The sequence below is a fragment of the Myotis lucifugus genome, unplaced genomic scaffold, assembly GCF_000147115.1.
Source record: "Myotis lucifugus unplaced genomic scaffold, Myoluc2.0 scaffold_403, whole genome shotgun sequence".
Classification (NCBI taxonomy): Eukaryota; Metazoa; Chordata; class Mammalia; order Chiroptera; family Vespertilionidae; genus Myotis; species Myotis lucifugus.
The window spans coordinates 21165-28862 of NW_005871451.1; the positions used below are offsets into that span (position 1 = coordinate 21165).

Below are 7698 nucleotides of genomic sequence, written 5' to 3' on the forward strand. Positions count from 1 at the left end.
GGGAAAGCTAATACACTGATGATAAGAAAGAAGAAAATAACAGAGAGGATACCCCGCCAGATGTTGTCTTCTGGGACAGAGTCATCCCTGAAAACAGAAAAAGAACACTGAGTATTCATTTCCAGATCTAAACCTAGAGGAAGTCAGAGTTCCATGCTATAACAACCGGGGGATTGCTAAAATTTATTTTACTGAGCAAAGTCACTATGCACACTACATACTACTCATTATCATTTCCTAAAATAATTCAATCTCATAATAAAGTCCAGTTCTTGTAAGAAAGGCACCTGGCAACCTTACACACCAACACACATTCTGTTCAGACAGTTGAGAATCACTCTTCTTTAAAAAAAAACAAAAAACACAAAATACCCAGGATGTCGAAAGGTAAGGTTTATTTTGGAGAAATGCCTTTTGGTTTCAAGAATAACTAAAGATGACCTTCATGATATAGACTGTGGCAAAGAAACTTTCCAGGAATCAGAAAGAAAGCAAAAGATTATAAGGAGGAAGGCATAATGCAATGAACTATATACTCAATCCTTGTAAGTGAGCAATTAACTATCTAAGGGATGAATAAAAGGGGGGGGAATGTGGAATAAAAAGAAGGCACCAGTAAAAAAACGTTAAAAGAGAAAACAAAACACAAGATTTAAAATCACACCAGACAACAAAAAATTATAATGAAAAGAGATGAGCTTCCTCCCTGTCATGCTTGGTCATTTCTGGTTTATTATTGTATTCATCGCCTCTATAACTCCAGTAGCTGAAATGACTCCATTTGTTGGTTTATATGTTGTCTGCCTTCCCTGTATAAAGTAACCTCCTAAAGGCAGGGAATTATTCATTTGTTGTATCCTTGGAGTCTGGCACATAGTAGGCCCTCAAGCAGATATTAATGGACTAATTATTGACAGAGAAAGCTTATTGTGTAAAACAAAGTAAAAATTCTCAAATGAAAATTTTCTTAATATCGATGGAGAAGAATTAGGTTTTGAGAGTTTACATTTAAAAAAAAAAGAAGAAGAAGAGCCCAACCGGCCAGTGTGGCTCAGTGATTGAGCGTCAACCTATGAAGCAGGAGGGCACGGTTTGGTGCTGGTCAGGGCACATGCCCGGGTTGCAGGGTTGCAGGCTTGATCCCCAGTAGAGGGTGTGCAGCCAGTTAATGATTCTCTCTCATCATTGATGTTTCTATCTCTCTCTCCCTCTTGCCTCCTCTCTGAAATCAATAATATATATATATTATAATACATATATATATATTATATATATATAATATACACACACACACACACACACACACACCCAGAGAAGAGTCTAGTAACATATTTGGGGCTCAACAGAAGCAAACAAAAGAGGAGAGGGAAAAGAGAACTATAAGATAGTAAGGTTTTCTGAATTATTGGTAATTACTGAGAAGCTTGGGAAAGGGAAGTTCAGCGATTCAGTTTAAAAATATACAGGATGAGTAGACAGAGAATGAGAGAAAAAGAGTGGAAGGAGATATTTTAGAGATAATGAGATACAGCAATAAATTTAAAAATGATTATAAAAAGTTGAGTTTACAAAAAGTTGAGTTTACTAGTATATGGGGAAGGGCTGCAGTGAAAAAACTTTCAAAAGACAAATATTAAATTAAGATTAAACATCACTAAAGGAAAAAAATGTCAAAAATATCTTAGAAGAAAACAAAATTAGCATAAAAAATTTAGAACATCAGAATACATGGAGGTATGGAATGAAACAATATTACCTAATTACCTAATTAAAGACAGGTCCTGGGATGTTGTTTTATAATGCAAATATCAACTTCTGTTTATAGTAAGTTTCTGCACTCTATTTAATAATTTCCAGACTTACAACAGGACTGAACATAAGGTACTAAAATAAAGAGATCATACAGGTAATAATGTCTCTTAGATCCTCATATGGCCAAACAGCACTAACACTGATGCTGGACAAACAAGGCTTGACTGTTAAGTTCATACAGACCTGATTACAAAACCAAACTGGCGAATGAGACAGACTCCCTCCTGCAGAGAAATGCAGCCCTACATTCATGGGCACTCTAAGGACTTAACATCTGTTCAGAAGTTATGAGCGCAGGCCTAAGAATGCCAGCCTGATGAGAATGCCAGCCAGAAGACGACTAGGTTGCTTGTGAGGCCCTCTGGCTTAAGGAGGGAAGCCAAATCCAATTCCCAGGTACATCAGCTCGTACTGAAGGATGGCTACACACAGGGAGTGGGGAGACACAGCGTCCTCCTCCAGACCAGCATCACACTACTGATACTGGTAATGATAAGACAATAATAATAGCTCTTCTTTATCAAGCATCTCCTGTGTGCCAGGCACTGAACAGCAGTTTATAAACATTATCTCCAACTGTCAAACTCATTTGCAAAATGGGGTATGAACCAACATTTTCTATAGCTAATTATGAAAAGCAACTTAGCTGCAAAGGCCACAAGACCACATCGGTGACTCCAGAAAACCCAATTAGGGGATAGGAACTAGTTAGCTCTGAACATCCGCCATATCTTTCCACACTCGGAATGCTAGCTGTGCATGATAGCTCTCTTAATCTTCCTATCAGCCGAAAAGGGGGAATAATCAGAATCTGCGTTTTATGGATGGGACCTGGCTCCAAAGTTCAAGTTTTCTCCCCTGTGCCTGGGCCAGAATTCTGGCTTCAACACTCATCAGCCTGTGTGACCTTGGGCAGATTACCCAACCTCTCTGTGCCCTGGTGTCCTCCCCTGTATTTGAAGGATAATAATAGTCCCACCTCACAGGGTTGTTGTAAGGATAAAATAACTGACCACATGCACAGTATTTAGAGCCCAGCACAGAGGAAGTGCCAGCTATTAGTTCACAATGTCTGAATGCTCTTCATATATGTCTGCTTCCTCCCTCACGTGGCTAATGCCTAGCTGTGGGGTAGGTATTATTCTGTGGGCTAAGAAGACAAAAATGAACAGACACTGTCCTTATTCTTGAGTGAATCACAAACAAAAGGGACAATGAGACATAAAACTAAATGATTATCTTAGCCAGCTTTAACCCTGTCCATCTCCTTAGTCCCATGTCAAGGAGAAAACTAGCTTGGACAAGTTGAAATCCCTTGGACACAGCAAGCTGCAGGGAGGCAACCTCTCCCGGGTGAGTGACAGCGCCTGTTGGACCAGGGCTGACTCCACCCTTCTACTGCCAGGTGCCTCTTGAGGAGAGGTAGGCTGCTGTGAATGGGAGTTAGTCGATTCTGTGTTTTCAAATCTAAAGTTGGAGTTTTTGAAACCAAGGCTATTCAACATTTTCAAGGTTACCAGCCTCTGTAAGCAGAGTAATTACTATACTCTGAGCTTGAGACAAAGGTTCTCCTTGCCCCACTTTGGCAGAACAAACTTTTTGACACATGCTCAAGCATTTAATTTATAGAAATACTCTAAAAGGTAGCAGAATGAGCTTTTGTAAACCTTGGGGAGAATGATTCAATAGCATCTGGCTTTATTTTTAATGACAGCGATAGGGACAGGACATTTAAATGCTATGATTTAAGAGTGAGTTGGCCTAGTTACTAGTTAACAAAAGTACTTGACAAATCCAAACTTGTCTCAGACTTCTGCATGACGTGTCTAATCCGTCCCAATCCCAAATTCTTGCTGTGCCTCTGGAGCATGTGACATGCACCAGGTACTGTGGTTCACACTGGTAATATGACACACCGAAAATGTTCTCTGATAATATGACAGCCCGAACATATTCTCTCTCCTATTCTCTTACACTACTAGTCTTTGAAAAATAAACTTGAAGACATTTTTAAAGTTTTACAGAATTGCAGTGAACAGTCATCCAACTAAAATCTGGTACAAAAAGAATCTGGTATCAGAGATAATCATCACAAAAGAGAACAGAATAAATAATTTTCATTTAAGAAGTCACAACTATCCATCTTTTTTAAAAATATATTTGTATTGATTTCAGAGAGGAAGGGAGAGGGAGAGAGAGAGACAGAAACATCAATGATGAGCGAGAATCATTGATAGGCTGCCTCCTGCACACCCCCGACTGGGGATGAAGCCAGCAACCTGGGCATGTGCCCCTGACCAGAATTGAACCTGGGACCCTTCATTCCACAGGCCCATGCTCTATTCGCTGAGCCAAACTGGCTAAGACTCAATCTTTTTTTTGACCAATATAAAAGTTTATTTAACAAAAGTGTAATATGAAAATGTACGCGACTCGATTTTTATACTGCAGGAAAACAGGTGCTGTGGATAGGGGACTGGAAGCAGCTGATTTCGCTGGTGAACAAGCCATTCTTCACCCCCGTTCCAAGCTGTCTAACATGCTGATACTACTTCCTCGTATTACCACCATTCCAATCCTGTTGCCCACTAGTTGCCATCTCTATACACCGATCTATCACAAGTTTCATAAAGGGATCAAATCTCCACAATATTCCTTGATATTTCTGCCACCATTTAATTTCAAGGATAACTGCTTGTCCATAAATTTATTAACTAGGGAGAGTGAGCTTTGCTCGTGGTGTCCACTCAGCGAGCTCAAAGACACCTCCAAACGAGTGCTTTCCATTTTTATGGAGGAAGATAGAGCAATCACTGCAATGTCCCACCTTAAAGGCCGACGAATCATTACGAAACATGACTAAGATATAATAATTACTAATTGTATTAATGGTGCTTATGATTTCACATAAGGAAAGATTTATTATTAGTTCTTCAGTGTGTGATTTCTGTCTCTTTATGAAATTAGTGAAAGAGATCAAATTATCATTTTTAGAAAAGGCCATAGTTTGAGATTTAAATTATGCCTTTACTTTTGACAAGCTGTTAAAATTCATATTTATTTCTTATATGTTCACTACTGCAATTTATCAACTGTTTTGGCAGAATATGCTGTAAAAGGTAAATTCCAGAAGAATGTGACTTCCTGTATCAGAAAAGAGGAAGGGAGACCTATTCTGAAGGGGTCTAGAATAATCCTATCTAATAAAGAGGGAATATGCTAATTGATCCTCACACCATCGCAAAGATGGCGGCACCCAAAGCCAATAAGGAGGGAATATGCTAATTGACTGCCTCGCCCTCAAAGATGGCAGCACCCACAGCCACAAGATGGCGGAGCCCAGTCCCCTCAGCCCCGCCTGGGGGCTGGCCGGAGTCCCCCAGTCCCCTCAGCCCCCACAGCCGCCCAGGGCCGCCCGAGGCTCAGGTAACCAGGCCGAGGCTGGTGCTGCCAGCAGTGGCAGCAGCAGAGGTGTGATGGGGCGTCGACTTCCCCTGATCGCCGGGTCACCTCCCGCCCCTGAGGGCTCCCGGACTGTGAGAGGGGGCAGGCGGGGCTGAGCGACCCCCCCTCCAGTGCATGAATTTTCATGCACCGGGCCTCTAGTATTAAAGATAAAAGGTTGAAGCAAACTAGTCATTCTTGTTTCTATTTAAAAATATATATATAATTGCCAACCCACATATGAGATGAAGTTAAAATGAAACAGGCAGGTGTATTATCTAAGCAAAGCAATGTCCATTTTTCCAATGCCTTTATCCTTTTTCTCAACTGGAGAGCATACTACATCCTCAATCACCGAAAAAAAAAAAATTTAGAAGGTATTAGCATACAATAAAATGATTTAATGATAACAACAGCTAATATTGCACTTACTATTTGCACTGTGCTAAACACAGATTACCTAAAAATAAAAATAAAATAAAAATAATTGAACTCTCATGACAGACAATCCTGAAGTATTACTAGGTATTTTTTTTTTTTACACACAGATAAGGAAACTGAAGCTTGGCAAAATTAAGTGGCCACGAAGCTATTAAGTTGTAAAATCAGTTAACAAGATGAAATATTTGAGGGTAGCCATAATTAGGACAAGACTGATTTCTCTCCAAAGCTAGAAATGTGTTCCTGGACACTTATTGATTTTAGAGAGGCAGGGAGAGGGAGAGATTGGACACTGTGGGAAGGTCTGGTCTTACCCCACAGCACAGCATTAGCAGAAGATATTACAATAACAGTAGCTGCATCTTCAATCATTAAGAGTGACTGTCACATATGCTTTAAAGCTTTAGGTAGATTCATGCAAAGAAACACTTCACAAAATAAAAACCAAGAGTCAAAAGAATTACGGCGGTCAAGAACAAGTATAATATGGGAAGAGAGTATTAGTTTTATGAAAATCTGCAATGATTCCCAAGGGAGGTACCATGGGCACTTGTGTTGCATATACACACACATGTACACACATGGGTGTGTGTAGAGGACAATTAATTCTTTGCTGTTCAATGCTGTCCCATGTTGTAATACATTCAGCATTCTCCTTTTTTAAAATTGAATTTAGAGAGAGGAAGGGAGGAGTGGGGAGAAAGAGAGGAGAGAGAAAGAGAGAGACAGAGAGAGGAAGACAGAGAAATGTGGCTATGAGAGAGAAACATCCATCAGTTGCCTCCTGTACATGCCCCAACCGGATATGGAACCCGAAACCTGGGTGTGTGCCCTGACCAGAAATCAAACCCGCCACCTTTCAGTGCCCAGGAGAATGCTCCAATCACCTGAGCCACACCAGCCAGGCAGTGAGCACTCTTACCCCATGCCCACAAAATGCCAGTTCTCCCGAAGCTTGTGACCACTGCACATTTACTGCCGACCTAGACTGAGAACCATCCATTGTTGGATTCAAATGTTGGAAGAGAAGTAACTGACATGAACTGTGCATCCTGCACCAGATACTCTGCTAAGCACATTCACATATATTCATTCAGCCTTGATAACCCCATATGAAGTGTGAATTTTATCCCCATTTTACAGGTGTGAATCCTGGGGCTTAGAGAAAGGTAAAGTAACTTAAGAACACATAGTTTTTGCCCGGCCAGTGTGGCTCAGTGGTTGAGTAACGCCCTAAGAACCAGGTCATGGTTCCATTCCCACCCAGTGTAAGGTGTGCAGGAGCCAGCTGATCAAAGATTCTCTCATCACTGATGTTTCTATCTCTCTCTCCCACTCCTTTCCTCTCTAAAATCAATAATATATATATAAACCATCTCTCTCCAAAACCACATTTCTTTGGGTTGGTCTTGTAAGCCACAATGGTGTGTGGTAGGTATGCCTCGCCTTTCTTTAAAGAGGTTTGTTCAGAAGATACAAATTTTGGTAAGTTGGACCCATGGGTTGTGTGTCCTTATGAACTACGGATGCATCAGTTCCCTGGGCTGGGGCTGAGGGGCCACATGTTCCTGACAAAGTGTCAAGAATTGGGCTGAGCAGCAACCATGCATAGGTGTGGCTATTGGAAGTACTAAGTGAGTGTGTGTGTGTGTGTGTGTGTTCAGGGAGATAAGAGTTGTGCTATACCGTGTGAGGTTCATGTGTTTTAACATTTCCACAGCATTTACTGTGCCCCGGGTCGTTACAACTGCTTGACAATATCTAATTCAGCAAGCATGTTAGGTGATTAACGGGGCATTGTGTCTGTGCAGCCGCAGACACGAGCGGTGATGGGTACTGGCTGTGCTAGAAGGAGAAGGTCCACAGATCTGGCCGACAGACTGTGTTGTAGAGAGAGACGGCGTGCCTGGGGCGGAGAAGGGCTGTGCTAGCTGATGTGTTGTACTGTGCACACGGGAGGTGCGTCGCACCTACGAATGTGCATTTTTTTTGCATGGGGGG

The 7698-nt window shown here is 41.3% G+C and overlaps 1 pseudogene; it reads right to left on the bottom strand.

Moving 5' to 3' along the window:
* Positions 1-4201: 4201 nt before the first annotated feature.
* LOC111823133 lies at positions 4202-5035 on the bottom strand (annotated as a pseudogene).
* Between the last annotated feature and the right edge of the window lie 2663 nt (positions 5036-7698).